Source organism: Aquarana catesbeiana, linkage group LG01 (genome assembly GCF_042186555.1).
Source record: "Aquarana catesbeiana isolate 2022-GZ linkage group LG01, ASM4218655v1, whole genome shotgun sequence".
NCBI lineage: Eukaryota > Metazoa > Chordata > Amphibia > Anura > Ranidae > Aquarana > Aquarana catesbeiana.
The window spans coordinates 158,499,444-158,516,336 of NC_133324.1; the positions used below are offsets into that span (position 1 = coordinate 158,499,444).

At 36.9% G+C, this 16,893-nt stretch overlaps 1 protein-coding gene across 13 annotated transcripts in view; it reads right to left on the reverse strand.

Annotated features, from left to right (window-relative positions):
- MEF2C (myocyte enhancer factor 2C) overlaps positions 1 to 13,963 on the reverse strand; it is a 363,817-nt gene extending 349,854 nt beyond the window's left edge. For 6 of the 13 annotated variants that reach the window (XM_073624478.1, XM_073624490.1, XM_073624487.1 and 3 more), the window contains exon 1: positions 13,756 to 13,960. The gene's annotated coding sequence lies outside the window, so the exon portion shown is untranslated. Of the gene's footprint in view, positions 1 to 13,755 lie in introns of all 13 variants that reach the window. The other 7 variants (XM_073624489.1, XM_073624486.1, XM_073624488.1 and 4 more) reach the window with 3 other exon arrangements.
- Positions 13,964 to 16,893: the final 2,930 nt, after the last annotated feature.

A 16,893-nucleotide genomic window follows, 5' to 3' on the forward strand; every position in this document is an offset into this window, starting at 1 on the left:
AAATGACGTAAATGCAAGAATTATATCAAGAGTTCAGGTAAGGTAGATGTTATCTTCAATTCAGGAAAGGCATAAATTAGGCATAAAGCTTTTCTGAAAGGAATTGTTTTAACAGAGCAGGAAGAGGTCTTATTTTTTTCTGCTGTACTGGCTTGCCAATGTCATGGGTCTTTCCAGTGGAAAGATAGAAGTGGCTATGAAACATTTGATAAGAGGAACCTGATGTAGTGTGTCTTTAGCAGAACTTGTCAACCACTCTGCTCTTTACCCTTGATTTTGTTACATCCAGTATCATGTCAGGCACAATATCAGTCTAAGGCAGCCCATAGATTAATAATTTCCCCCATCCACATATTAGTGGTTAATGAGGGAATCCTCCTCCCTGTAAGAATACAGTGTCACAGGGGAGGATTCACTCATTGACCGTTAATGTGTGGATGGGGGGATGGGACTTCCCCTCATCAGAATACACTGATCACAAGCAATGTTTTATAGTAAGCAGGGAAGGCAGTCAGTTATTTTCTGTCTGAAGACCACCTCACGGGGAAATTAAAATTGTGTCTAGTGCTTTGGTATGACTCTACATACTGGGCATTTTCCTGATTCAGCCAAATAAAGTCATCATTCACAGACTGCAAGTGGCTGCCATTTTGTAGGACGAGTCAATACTTAGTAATAAATTCACATGGAACAAATAACACCACTACATCATAAAGCGCATTTAGTTTTGCTTGGAAAATATGGTTTCCAAACAGGGCTAAAAAAGAGCTGCTGGTGTTTCATCAGGTACTCTATCACATTGTTTATCACATTTGTTAATATTAATGCATAAAGCACCTCCTACAAACATATTTTTTTTTGGGAAAGCCTGTCATATTCTATGGAAAACCATTACTTTATTTGTTTCAAATTCTCATCCAATGTTCATATCCTTTCATTCCATTCCTCTTCTCCAACTTATTTTTTGATAATATCTCTTAACGCAATTTGCTTCTTCTCCCCTAGGGACCCCTAAGAACATTAGCTCTGCCCTTAGATGATTGGTATGTTCTTTCTTGGCTCTTCATTGCATAGAAACCACTAATATGTTTTGGATTATGTACAGATATATACTGAAATATACTAGTTCGGGCTTATTCTGACATCTTTAGATCTTCTCTATCTGCTCAGTATTGCACCATATATTCCCCTTAGGAGGAAAACAAAGTTTGATGTTTGAACAGGATTTAAATGATTACAAGGAAACTGTATTGTATTATATAAAGAACTGTGCTGACTATGGTACCATTGATAAACATATTCAGGTCTTTTCTAACCATAAACTTTAACTCTATGATCGTGAATGCCAATGCTTCACTGGCAGAGGAGACAAGTTGTTAATTTGCTCAATATGAAGTTAAATAACCTTGCATAGATACATCAGCTACTAGTAGTTAAAGTATACACTTACCTTATAGGAACATGCAGTGGGGCGAATGCTTAAGCTGGCCATACATGGTTCAGTTTTTTCATTCAGTCAGCGGGCTGAATGAAAGAATAAGAACCGATTCCCCATCCACACATTCGAGGTGGATGAGGAAATTCTCCCTACTGCGCTATTGTATTCTGATGCCCCGTACACATGGTCGGACTTTGTTCGGACATTCCGACAACGAAATCCTAGGATTTTTTCCGACGGATGTTGGCTCAAACTTGTCTTGCATACACACGGTCACACAAAGTTGTTGGAAAATCCGATCGTTCTAAACGCGGTGACGTAAAACACGTACGTCGGGACTATAAACGGGGCAGTGGCCAATAGCTTTCATCTCTTTATTTATTCTGAGCATGCGTGGCACTTTGTCCGTCAGATTTGTGTACACACGATCGGAATTTCCAACGGATTTTGTTGTCGGAAAATTTTATATCCTGCTCTCAAACTTTGTGTGTCGGAAAATCCGATGGAAAATGTGTGATGGAGCCCACAAACGGTCAGAACTTCCGACAACAAGGTCCTATCACACATTTTCCATCGGAAAATCCAACCGTGTGTACAGGGCATGACAGTGGGTAGACTCCTCAACTGTCAGAATACACAGATCAGCTCTGCAGCCTATTGCCTGCAGCTCTGATTGAACTGCTTGTATCTGATGGCAATTGTACAGAATGGACCCTCATTCTTTATTCACCCCTACATCTACTATTGGGTCTCCACAAGGCTGTGTATTGAATCCATTACTTTATGCCCTTTATAATTACGACTGTACCCCAATTAAGTTACACTAATAACTTAATTAAATTTGTGAATGATACTACAGTGGTGGGTCTTATTACAGGGAAGATGAGTTGGCTAATAGAAAGACATCAGAAATGGGTGGTATGGTGTTCAGTAAATATTCTGACATCAAACATCGTAAAAATTAAAGAACTTATTACTGATTTTAGAAAATTCAGTGTAGATTTAGCTCCACTTTACATTAGTGGGGACTTTGTAAAGAGAGATACCACTTTTAAAATTTTAGAAATCTATATTTCTGAGGACTTATCCTTGTCAGCTAATACGACTGCAGCTATTAAAGGCACAAAAAAATGTCATACTTACCTGCTCTGTGCAGTGGTTTTGCACAGAGCTGCCCCAATCCTCCACTTCTGGGGTCCCCTGCCTGTGCTCCTGCCCCCTCCCCCCTGCCAAGTGCCCCCATAGCAAGCTGCATGCTAAGGGGGCACTTGTGCATGCTCGCACTCGAGCCAGCTCGGTGTGTCCATAAGACACACAGAGAGTGGATTGGCCCCCGCCTCAGCTCCCTCCTCACTGGCTGTGAGTGGCAGCAGCAGGAGCCATTGGCTCCCAATAATGTGTCTGAACCAGTGAGGAGCAATAGTTATATGAACTGGCTAAACAGTGGAATAGTCTAGTGTAAAACTTTATAGTGTTGGTTTGCATAATAATTATATTTATTATATCATTTTTTATTTTATTGTTGTGGGATTGTGGATTGGAGTGTTTTTTGTATTTTTTTGTTAGTTGTTGTTTGTTCTACTACTTATGTCATTGACAATGAGCTGCTTATTTGTCATGTACCAATAAATTATTTTGCAGTAATGGGCCAACTAGTTGGACTCAACAGCCACAATATAGAGCACTGTGCTGTAGGGAAGAAGTGATGCAGAAAATGGAGGTTTCAAACTTCTGTCAATTCATGAAATAGCACTACAAAGCCTCCCCCTGTAGCACAAAACAGGTTTTGGCATTCAAGCAAACTAATCCAGGCTAGCAGAAGCAAATCAGAAGACAGAAGGTGGAAACGCCACACACGAGAGCCCAGCCACTATACAGAAAGGTGAAGATACGGCTTCAGGCTAAGCTCCTCCTGACTACACTCCTCTGATGTGTTTTGCCCCACTCATGGGTTAATCATAGTGAAAGATCTCTATGCAAAGGCCTAAATATGTCAGAGGAGTGTAGTCAGGAGGAGCTTAGGCTGAAGCTGTATCTTTAACTTTATATATAGTGGCTGGGCTCTGGTGTGTGGCATTTCCACCTTTTATCTTCTGATTTGTTTCTGCATTGTGCCATAATACATATGGAAATTTGTAATACAGACAGCATCTGTTTAGTTTCTTGCATACTGTATAGCAGCCTTTCTCAATCTTTTCAACACAGAGGAACCCTTTAAATAGTTCTCTGGTCTCGAGGAACCCCTTCTAAAAATTAGAAATCTACAACTCATGATACATTAATGTGATGGTCAGTGGGAAGAATGGTCCTTACACTTGTGGTCATTGGGAAGAATTACCTCCTTACAGATAGCTAAAAAGATCAATGGTGTGAGTGGGAACTTATCTGAGAGGCAGAAATTGCCCAATGCTGAAGGAACCCATAGCACCCTCTTGAGGAACCCTGGTTGAGAATCGCTGCTCTATAGGAAGAGATAGGTGTTTATATACAGTGGAAAGGTATTGAGAACCTGCTTAAACATTGCTGGAAGGCACATCATTGGTGACTCACATGCAGCACTAAAGCTCCTTATTAAGGACCACTGATATAAGTAGTACAGTGCTTGTTGTACTTTACATAGGTCATGTCCATATTTATTTTTCATTGCCCTCTGGTCTGCAGTTAGGAATACTGATTACATTTTCCCAATTGTGATTTTACATATAAGAGCAAAAGCAAACATCTTTTGTGATATAATCACCTGTACCCTGTCAAGAGTACCCTGTATATGGCATTTAGTAAAGTTACTAAACACACATTTCTATATTAAAAGAGAAAAATCTGTTACAAGGGAAAAAAAAAAAAACCTTTTTGTTCTTGTTTGTGGTCAAAAGACAGCATAATCATCTGTACAGATATCTCTACGATGTTGTTCTCACAGCAAGTATTGATTTGTGGTCTCACAGCTATGGAATAAATAAACAAGTTGAGGATGACCTTGGAACAATGTCAGCATTCAGTCCATTGGAAGCATTCTCTCATTTCTGGGGTTGCTAAACTAGATGGTAAGTTTCACATATGCAGTTTTTTTTTTGTAGCTCCAAATGTATGAACACCAAAATATCGAAAGCTGACCCGAGGAAAGAACTGAGCAGCAATTAATATCCAAACTTTTACTATAATAACGAGGACCAAACTGTGGTAGCTGTGTCCAAAATACCAGAGGGCTAAGGATTAGTCAGCAGTATTGTCTGTAAGCTCCACGCAGTTGATCTTTCCCCTATTAATGAGGGATTTAGCTTACTTCAGTTATAACAACAGTTTTTGTTCCCTTTAAAATAAAGGGTTTCCATAAATAAAAAAGCTGATCATTGTAAGCATCCCTGTCAGTTGTAAATGGTTTATCTTAACCTTTTAACTGCTACATCTGCAAGAGAGCTTGATCTGTTCAAAAACAACAAACTCCTGGCAGGATCACCAGGTAAAAAAAAAAAAAAAAAAGAAGTCTAAAAAAGAAAATGAATGCAGCCATCACAACTAGGAACTGGTAAACTGAAAAACAATATGTGTTTGCTTTTGAGTTTAATACCACTTTAAGTTACAGAACAAGAGTTAGTAGGCACAGTCATATGTAAGGAAGTGCACTGCCCTTTTTTAGGAATAATTTAAAACAAAAGGTAGATTTTCAATGGAACTGTTTGGGCACAATTAACATTTCTAGATGTTTTAGGCCCCTTTCACACTAGCGGACCGATTGGGTCCACCTGTCAGTTTTTCAGGCAGACCCGATCGGACCACCCATTGTTCTTTATGGGGCGGCGGATGTCAGCAGACACCCGCCGGGCATATGATCTGATAAAATCTGCTAAAAACAGACGTATGGGGTTATGTTCGCCATCCGTCCGGCGGATCAGATGACAATTGGATAGTAACAGTCATGCAATCTGTTTCCATCTGACAGCCCCATAGAGGAGAGTCTGTATGTGTCTGTATCCACTCTGCATTGTGGAGATGACACGGACCTGTCATCTGACTGCTCAGCAGGGATCAGCGGAGAGATCCTCCGCTGAACAGGCGGATCCGCTTGGACGGATCTGCTTTGTCTGAAAGGGGCCTTATATAAGACAGCAAATTTAAGGCCCCTTTCACACATGCGGACCATTTGTTAGTTTTTCATTCATTCGTTAAAGGATGAAAAACGGACATCAATGCATTTCTATGGATAAAGGGATGTAAACGGATGATCATCTATTTACATCAGTTTACTTCCGTATCCATTAACATCCGTTTTTTAAAACATATCAAAGCCCTATTTTTGTTCCGTTACAAAAACAGAATGTATGTAAAACGGATGTAAAGGGACAGCGCTGATGAGAAACTGATCAAAAACGGATGTAAACTGATGAAAAATGTAAATGTAAACTTCATCCGTTTTTTTCTCTGAACAAACATGATGAACTGATAAAATGAATGGTCCGCATGTGCGAAAGGGGCTTTATGGTAGCTATAATGAGCAAAAACTAGCTGTTTCCACCATGAGTGAAGATGAGCTGAATTTTTTTCAGAATTCATTGATTGTTGTAAAAAAATTTAAGTAACTGTTATATTTTGTAGGTTACATATGTGTTTTTTCTATCTCTAGAGGTGATTCTTCTGATTACTTGCTCATATATGAAAAATAAAAGGTCCTGAAGAAGCTGATTTCCACGAAACGCGTCAACCTAATTTCTCTATCTCAACTCAAGTCATGCATCTTCGCAGTAAATGATGAATGTTGGTAGGAATATGCAAGAAATGAGATACAATGACATACAATATGGTTTTATATATAGATTTTATTGGTAAAAATAACGTTTTGTATTTTTTTACATTGTTGCATTTCTGTGATCACTGGAGGGGTATTTAAAGTCCTACTACTTCTGTGCTACATATTTGAAATAAGGATGATATCATGAATGCTGCTGCCAGACTCATCCACCTTACAAACCGCTCAGTGTCTGCTACCCCTCTCTGCCAATCCCTCCATTGGCTACCACTCGCCCCAACGAATTAAATTCAAAATACTAACAATAAGTTACAAAGCCATCCACAACTGTGCCCCCAGCTACATCACTAACCTAGTCTCAAAATACCAACCTAATCGCCATCTCCGTTCCTCCCAAGACCTCCTGCTCTCTAGCTCCCTCATCACCTCCTCCCATATCCACCTCCAGGACTTCTCCCGAGCCTTGCCTAACCTCTGGAATTCCCTACCCCAATCTGTCAGACTGTCTCCAAATGTATCCACCTTTAGGCGATCCCTGAAAACTTTCCTCTTCAGAGAAGCCTATCCTGCCTCCATCTAACAACTGCACTATTTTCTCCATTAGCTCATCCCCCACAGCTATTACCCTTTTGTATAACTTCACCCTCCCTCCTAGATTGTAAGCTCTAACGAGCAGGGCCCTCTGATTCCTCCTGTATTGAATTGTATTGTACTTGTACTGTCTGCCCTAATGTTGTAAAGCGCTGCGTAAACTGTCGGCGCTATATAAATCCTGTATAATAATAATAATAATGATACCCTCCACTGACACATATCTCTAGTTGAAACCTCACCTACACACATCAAACAAATTTTTGATAAAACAAGTATTAAGGGCTAAAAAGGGCCAAAGCTGAGCCTAGTTTATTTATAGCCCTCTGTAAATATTTAAGACTAAATTTAACTTTCTAGTCATTTAGACCTTTCTGCTGGAATTCTGCAGATTTTGCACAGATACACTGTCATATTGATATAAAAGCGATATCAATGATATCAGGTTTACCTTTAAACTTGATTGGAGACCATGAAGAAAATATAGTATCCTAAACTGATGCCACATTTTTTTTATTTTTCCGTGCTATTTTGACTAATGACTGCATAACCCTGGAAGTAATAACTATCATGTATACCAAAAAGGGGGATATGAATGTGTTGGCCCAAGAGCTGTGTCACTGGCCTCTGCAGCCCAAACAGATACAGTTCTAGTTGTTGGTGGCCACCTTGGATTATATGTTTCTTCTGTTAACGTGAAGAAACATTATTGTGAAGGTTCTAAAGACACTAGCTGCTTAAGTTTACTAAATGGAAAGGCCCTATACACATCATTGTTTTTATTTATTAAGGAAGTTAAATATTGTTTGATATCCAGTCTAACAATCCTTATCAACTAATGTTTAGTTTATTTCAATCTCATCAGTAAAACATAATTGATTATGTAAGTGTAAGTGTACTTTGCCGTGTACTCTGCACTGGGTGAAAATATAGGACCCTTCACGTAGTTTTTAACATGCATTACTTCATGTGTTTTTGAGCATTAACACGTTTGCAACATGTAATCGCAGTATGGGAGTAACAGTCACAGCAATGATTTTCCATGGAGCAGATGCACTAGAAACGCACAAAAAAACAGGATACATTTTGTTAAAAAATAATAATAATCTACTCTACATAGATGAACTAGCCATTTAGGAATTAATTGGGTTAATTTTTAAAATTCATTTTTTACGCAAAAAAATAGACCAGCTCAAATGAGCCCGAAGCTTTCAGAAGTCCCAGAAGACTTTTTTGTTTGTATATCACAGACCATTTAGTCCCTCACAAATCCACATTCTGTATTTAGAGTGCAGAGATAAGAGGAGCTATAAGTACATGACTATGGACCTGACTGTATGCAGGTATTATTTCCATGACTGAACTCATATTTTTTATTATCTTCTATAAAAAAAATCTTTTGATTCCTGAGAATGATGAGCAGTCTCAGGACAATTAAACTGTGTACTTGTTTTGTATGCCTTTGATTTCTCATTCTCTTCTAATCTCCACTGAGTGACAAATATCTCAATGAGCTAAAATAAGAATAAGGAGGGGGATAAGTGCAGATTATATATCTTAGGTAACAAATAACATACACTATGCTAGTAGTTAGACAAGGGGGAGAGGTGGAGTGCTGACATCACATCCACCTTGTCCATTCAGAGAGTGTGTTGCATTCATTGAGAAAAATAAAAGCATGCTCCAAGAAAGTGAGGGAAAATCTTCCAAACGAGACTGCATAAAAATCCTAAAAGAGATTTTATCTGCTTTCCTCTATATCTGAAAATAAAAAATAGGTTGCAGAATATTCATTGTAATATTAAAATGTCATGCCATTTTTTTCACTTAAAAGTCTTCAATTGTTATTTTTACTTTAGGCACAAATAAAACGTAGCACTAATGCAGAGTAGCGTTCCCCTTACTGCCCTTCATGCTTGAAAACATTCAGTTCCATATCAGTTCAGAGAGATCCCCCAAAAAACAGCCTAATTTCACACTAATTTCACAAAAGAGTCTCCTACTACCTGAAAGCAGTGTGACTGGTTGCTCCACTGCGCCCATAGATCTTTTCACAAGAAGCGCTGACATCATCACTTTGGCACTGCCTCAAATAGGCAAGGACTATTGGCTGGTAGTTGATAGGTCTGCTCTGCATCTCAACACCGAATATCAAACACCTCAGCCAAACTCCACCTCACCTGCCATCAGGAAATCAGGCCCACCTAGCTGCCAGTGACTTAAATGGCAACTCCCATGAATCTGCTTATGCCATGCAGGCAGCTGTACAGTTCATGGGATTGGTAGCCTGGCTGGATGCACCTGAGCTCAGAAGTCATGTAGGGTGCCCCACCAACCTATACTCCTTCAGACCTCAAGAGATAAAGATTTCTGCCCTTGATGATTTTAAAAGACAAAAAAGACTGAAAAAAACAAACATGGAGCCATGTAAGTAAAAAAAAAAAACAAAACAAAATAGCTGTCCTAGGGGCTCAGAGAGGTTTGGGTGGCATTTTGCTTTACATGGAAATACGCTTCAAATTTTTCATAAAGTTAAATACGGTCATAGCACATTTTTCTTTTGTTATTTTTATGTATTTCTTACTTTTGTTATTTACTTAGTAACTGCATTACAGATTGCTGTTTTAATTTGCTATTTGCTTAGAGTTACATGTTCTAAAATAAAAGAAGTTTATGTATTTGCTCCTACAGTGGTATTTTTCTATTTTGTGTATGCAAACTTTTCTAATAATCTGAGCTGTCATTTTTTTTTGCTTTAATACCACGACAGGTGTCACATGCTCCACCCTTGCACACAGGACAGCTTAACCCAAGCAGCTGCCAATGATCTACTAAATCTGTTACCCCACTCAAATGCCAAAACAGTTATTCAGAATGTTCCACTGATGCAATGACTATCAAAGGTCTCAGAGAAGAAAACAGATGCATGAGGGTGATGTCCCGGTGTAGCTCTACTGCAAAAACTGGGTCACATTAAAAGTATAATCTTGGTCACAAAAAAAGCTTTCAACTGGACTACAGTTCCCCAATTATATTTTTGCTTTATATTCTGGACTGTGATTCTGTATACCATGTATACAAATGTTGTACACACAATACATAGTTAATTAATTCAGTTTACAGAAAAAAAACGGCATAAATACAGGTAATTACATGTAAAAGTGGATTTGAGAAAACTCAGCCTCTAAAACAATCAACATAACAACAAGCTAAATAAAATGCATTTTAAAACTGCTTGTAAATACAATCCCTAGAGTCAGCAACTATCTGGAAAAATCTGCACCCAGAATGAGAGAATGTCCTTATACCAGATACTATGTGCATTGCAAAAATTACCAGCAGGAAGCACCCAGTTTAAAACTGGAATTTCAGCTCTGGCTTCTAGTAAATGTAGGATTTGTAGACATTTTATTGTTTCAGTAGGTAACATGCAGATAGCAGATATTCATTTAAAATGTACAATTCTTTTCATAGTGGTATGTACAATAATTTCCAAAACCTAATTTGATCTATCTATCTATCTATCTATCTATCTATCTATCTATCTATCTATCTATCTATCTATCTATCTATCTATCTATCTATCTATCTATCTATCTATCTGTCTATCTGTCTATCTGTCTATCTGTCTATCTGTCTATCTGTCTATCTGTCTATCTGTCTATCTGTCTGTCTGTCTGTCTGTCTGTCTGTCTGTCTGTCTGTCTGTCTGTCTGTCTATGTAGCCCTTTGAATAGGATACAATTTGGTGTGATGTTGACCATACAAGAGGCCAGACTAGACCTAGCCATATGCCAAGGGCCAGGCATGTAGACAGTCTCTTGAACCCTACAATATTTTGCACTGGTCTGCACTGGCCACTTACAACACATTATCAAAGGTAGAACTATAGGTGTTTTCAGGGTATAATTATGTTCCTAGTCTTATTAATAAATGGTATCCATGCTAAAAAACAATTGCTAACAATTGTGGGACCATCGTGCAGCTGAAGTACTATTTCTAGGCTATTTTCTTATAATATTCTTTTAAGAGTACACACTTCACCTTTATAATCACATGTTTCAAACATGGATTATAAAGTGATTATTATATCTTCAATACATTTTTGTAAATAAAATACCATACAAAAGTTAATATAATATTATTTAATGGAATGGGCTGAATGAGACTTTTCAAAATAAACGAATTTCATCCGAAAAAAGGGAAACCCATGACCAGTATGGAAAACAAATACCTTTTAAGATTGTTCCTAAGAATCATACTAGACTACATAGTTAAGGCCACTCTCACTTTGAGATGCTATTGAGAGGGGCTTGTAGGCTTATAGGCTTTAGTGGCATGCATGCTGATACTTCTGAAGACCAACTTCATACACCCAAGCCCCAACGTACTACTAACATGTCCATATAGCACCCTGGTGTTAGGAATAGAAGTTTTGTATATAATCCAAAGAAGCACTCAGTGAAGCTTTTCCTTTGTGCGTTTTGGATTGCAGTATCCATAACACTGCTGTTTCCTTTCTGTTCACTTGTTTCTTCAATCCTAACCCTGTCCCCGTTGGATTGAGTGTTGGAGCAATTGCCAAATACAGGATAGATGATGGATGTGTGTTAAATTAAGCACCCATGCGTACTTGTTTACATGATCAGTGCATAAAGGTTTCTGGTGCATCTTTGTGTTGCTGTTTATTGGGTCATACTCATCACTGAATCACTTGTTAGAAAATCTTTGTTGGTAAGTCAATTATGTCATTGCAGTACCAGGTACACAGAAAAATCAGGTAAAATGTCAGGTCTAATTATGCTTTTTAAACATAGTAGTTAACATTTTAAACACGAGACTGGTATCTGTATAACCATTTACTCAAATTCTGCACAGTAATCAAACAGAAAGTAGTTGCATAATTTTATGATATAAACTAGGGGTCTCCAAACTATGGCACTCCAGTTGTTCAGGAACTACAATTCCCATCATGCCTAGTCATGTCTGTGAATGTCAGAGTTTTACAATGCCTCATGGGACGTGTAGTTCTGCAACAGCTGGAGGGCTGTAGTTTGAAGATCCCTGAAATAGAATGTAAGGATATGTTCAAATGACTGTCCTTATTATACAAACAAAGGAAAGAGAACAAAACTGTATATTTAGATTTAGATGCATTCCTTGACTGGTAAGTTATAAAGGTAGGCAGGGATTAAACAGACTTCAAATGAAACTAAAAATTAAAAATGCTTTGCAATGTATGAGGTCGACCCATGTGTACAGCTCAAGAAATACTGCATAAAGAACTATAGCTCTCTTATTGACATAAATATGGCATGCTAGATGGTACAGAAGGCAGCTCTGTGTGCCTGTTTAACACTAGCAATAGCAAAAATAAAATTACTAAAAGGTAATGGAATTGATTTACTGTGTTTATTATTTGACTTCCTTTAAAACTTTACTTTGTTTCATTTATGCATAATTTCCAACAGGTACAGTACATACAAAAATTATATATCCTGTATAGATTTATATTTTACATACATAAGGCAAACATTTGCTGTACTGTACATGCTCAAAATGTCTGACCTGTTACTAAATTCAAGACACTATTTTTTAAGACCTGTTGTAGATTCCTTAAAGCCACAATTTTACATAACCCTAATCAATAGTTGAATGCTAATTAAATTTTAATCAGCCTACAGTATGAATCTGAAGAAGCAGTTAAATTGACTCTGTTAATTCAACATTTTGTTATGACTTTTGTTATATTGTATGTCATTTTTAAAATGGGTTAAGGAATTAGAATTAATAGCTTTAAAGACAAGACTTTAAAAAGTCATAATACAACATTTTAGAATGAAACAGGTCTTTTATAATACAAATTGATAATATAGAATATATAAGCAAGTTGAATGTTTTTAACTCACTCTCAGCAATAACCAGTTCTTGTGCCTTTACTGATTATTGCATAATGGGTTATAAGCTAAACTAATGGGTGTGATTTTATTGAATTCAAATATCCATTGTTTGGTATTGTTATCATTTTGGCTAAGGGTCTAAAATGCATTCCATTTTAACTTAAACATTTTAGTTATATAACAAAAGAGCAGCTAAAGAATATATGTGCATGTAAATCTAAGATACATAATGCACAGTCACTACACTCATATGAATAAATCTGAGCAAAGTATCTTCAAATGATTACTAATCCCTTTTACATGTACTGTATTCATTTAAAACTTTAAAGAAAATTGGTTTCCTGATATTAAATAGTTAGTGTTCATTTTAAATTTCTTAAAATTCAACTGTAACAATTACAAATGAAATGTCATTGCTTGTGAACTACTTTTGCTGATGAAGGCCAAAATGATATTTGTTCCATTTTACTAATTGAGAACCCATGTGTTTAATTAGACCCAGCCTCTTAAATCAGTCCAAATTTTTAAAGTATTAATTACTGTACCAAAGAAAAAGCAGAATGTCATCTTTTCATGTTTATTAAAAAAAAAAAAAAAACTAGCATTGTTCTAGGGCACTGCTATAAAAGCACACAAATAAAAGCAACTTCATGTATAAGCATTCCAACACTCAAAAATGACTATGCTGTTGTGCAGATATTGAATCTTTTTGTCACAGTTTCAAGAGTGATGTTATATATTGTTAAGAATGTTGCTCATAAAAATAACTGAAAAGACATTGCCATGAAAAGCATTGTCACTTTTATGCCAGGCCCTGGGTCTGATTCCTGGAAAATAATGTATTCATTTATTCAGAAAAAAATAAAATAATAAGCACATGTTTCCACTTCAGAAAAAGTTTAGAAAGTCAACAAAAGTGTTAAAAAGGAAAAAAAAAATAAAAACTTTATAACTACAAATAAAGAGCAGCATTTAATTAGGTGGTAGCATGGATTCAGCACGCACTGTCCTCAATATCTCAAGTACCAAACAGTTTAGTATTTATTTGATCATTCAAAAATAAAACAAATAAAAAGACTTACCAGTGCCCTGCTTCTCCAGGAAGTTTCCCCTACAGCACCTGCTGAGGGATTCGTTGACCAAACTCTAACAGGTATAAAAAATTCCTGTATAATAAAGCCAGACCAGCTGGCTTTGAAGAGAACCCCCAGTATGGGTTCTGTTTGCCTCAATCTCTTTCTAACATGAGAACAGAAGCTTTTTCCCCTCTAGATGTTGACCTGTAAGAAGCGAGATTCCCGTGCACAAGTGTCTGGCAGGCCCACCAGCACCTGCTTCTGTCAGTCTGGGATAAATTTAGCTGTTAAAGGTATCACTGACAACCAGACCTTTGTCAGCGTTGGCAAAAGAACACAAGATTACAGCCACTCACACATATGCCACAGTTAACATAAAAAAAAAAAATCTGAAACACAGTTTTCATAATGTACTCATTAAATAGATGTTAAGGGCACTTTCGGAGAAGAACTGCAACAAAAAAAAAAAACTTATTTTGTACATGCCCATTATGTTGTCCTTTCAGACACATCTATTTTCTGGAAAATTACTGTTAAAAGTGAAATACAATATTAATGGTCTTGAAGTGCATCAAGTTTTGTTTTGCTAATTTTCTCATTTTAATTTAAATTTTTAAATACTAATGGGCTTCAGATAGATAGATATTATTTTACTATAGTGTAAAGGATATTCACTTAACAAAGTGACTATTCTTTTTGGAAAGTGTATCTTCACTGAGCTTAGTAAATATAATGAAGATGTGTCTACTATGAATACATACTATGTGCAAGAAAAGTTAGAAAATGATTTCTTTTTCTGAAGATGGTTGAAGAGAGAAGAGAGCAAACTTAAACCTTATTTACTTAGTTGAATGAACACCTACTTTGCAAACCGAATAGTCACTAATCAATACTGATGACTGATATTTATTTAATTATCATTATGGATCTTAGAGGGTTGGCCCAACAAAAAGTGGTATTCTAGGTTTGTGTGGATGCCATCAGGTAAACTCAATATCCAGGGAGCTGTCATGATTTCATCAGTGCATAAAGTGGTTTCACAGTCCATAGACTTCAGGTTCTTCTGAGTTCAGGAAGAAAGAAACTCTTTAACCAGGAGAGAAAGCTGAGAACTCATGCTAGAAGATCTTTCTGATGGACCCCAATAGTTATAAGTAGCCAAAGGCCACAATTACCATCTGATTGACAATAAAGTATAGTTTTTTAACTGAACTCTTAATATTTAGTTCAGCTTTAAATTCTACTTAACTTCTACTTTTTTTAATCTGCTCTAACGTCTCCCTTTGAGGCGAATAACAGCTTCCCCAATGTTATCTACAAACAATACATATCCCATAATTTGCAATATATATGAGGTGAGGTGCACTAAGCGATCTTGGCTGTGCTAGCAATCTGGTCCCTCCCACGGACCGATATGTAGAAATGATGAGTCAGGATTGCTGCACAAGAAATTTATTTCCATAAAAAATTACAAAGACATCGAACCGACACCAGATGCAGCCAGCTGCATCTGGTGTCGGTTCGATGTCTTTGTAATTTTTTATGGAAATAAATTTCTTGTGCAGCAATCCTGACACATCGTATATATACTGTATATATAAATATATATATATATATATATATATATATATATATATATATATATATACATATATACACAGTGGGGACGGAAAGTGTTCAGAGACCCCCTTAAATTTTTCACTCTTTGTTATATTGCAGCCATTTGCTAAAGTCATTTAAGTTCATTTTTTTCCTCATTAATGTACGCACAGCACCCCATATTGACAGAAAAACACAGAATTGTTGACATTTTTGCAGATTTATTAAAAAAGAAAAACTGAAATATCACATGGTCCTAAGTATTCAGACCCTTTGCTCAGTATTTAATAGAAGCTAGACATGTGCATTCCTTTTGCGTCCGAATGCATTTTCGTCTGAATTTCAGGTATTTTCGTTATCGTTTTAACAAACGATAACGAAAGTGCAGAATACGAAAACGGAAAGATCCAACATAAACAAATGCTTTATTTTCATTTTCATTGCGACAACAGTTCGATATAGATAGGAGATTCGACATGACGCTGACAATAACAATCTGTGTCTATTGAACCTGTGGTCGAATGTGCCTAACCTTAACTCTATTAGTCTAAGATTATTCTACATAGAGAGAAAAGATTTGACATAGAGAGAAAAGATCCGACATAGAGAGAAAAGATTCGACATGGAGAGAAAAGATCACTGCTGGAATTGGGTGGGGGAAGTAAAATAAAAATAATGATGATGATGAATGTTATTGGCCGATTGTAACCAAAGAGGCGGGGCAGTAAAATAGCTAGAACTAAGTACACACGTACAGCCAACTTACTTTCACTTACGATTTGCTAGCAGAGAGAGACACACACACTGAATCATTTCAGAAGACAGTCAATCTTAGCTGGTCCGTTTGTCAGAGAACCTGAATTATTTAAAAATTAAGCATAAGCACAGCAGCAGCACAATAGTGAAGCAAGCTACAGTTCAACTTAACTTTTTCATAATAATCTGCTGCTATTGTGTTAGTGTTGTGAACTTGATAGTGATACTAGTGTTGCTAGTGTTGTGGGGGGGATTTATTATTATAGATTCTATATTATAATGCCATATCAATATCTGACACAACGTCGGATGCCGCGCCTGACATTGCACTTGGAGATTGAGAAACGAATGCGAAAGTTGGCTGACTGTTGGGGTAGAGTAGACCATTCAACATGAATGACGAAGATTCGACAAAGCAATGAAAAACATACAAACGTTGAATCTTTGGCTTATGGTGTCTGTCGAAAGTTCTAAGAAGATTCGACGGAGCAGCTAAACTGTACAACGCTGCAATCGTACATTTCCGGTCAAATGCATCCGCCCATAGGCTATAGAAAAATTCTAATGTCGGTTGACTAGTAAAATAATTAATAAATATAATTATTACTAGTCATACAACATTACAATTCTACTACAGCTACCTTGTAGGCAGAAAATTCGACCGGAAATGTACACATACAGTTTATCTGCTCTGTCGAATGTTCTTTGAACATTCGACAGACACCATAAGCCTTCAATGACAGATTCAACCTTAATTAATTTGGATTTTCGGACGAATGCAATTTTTAA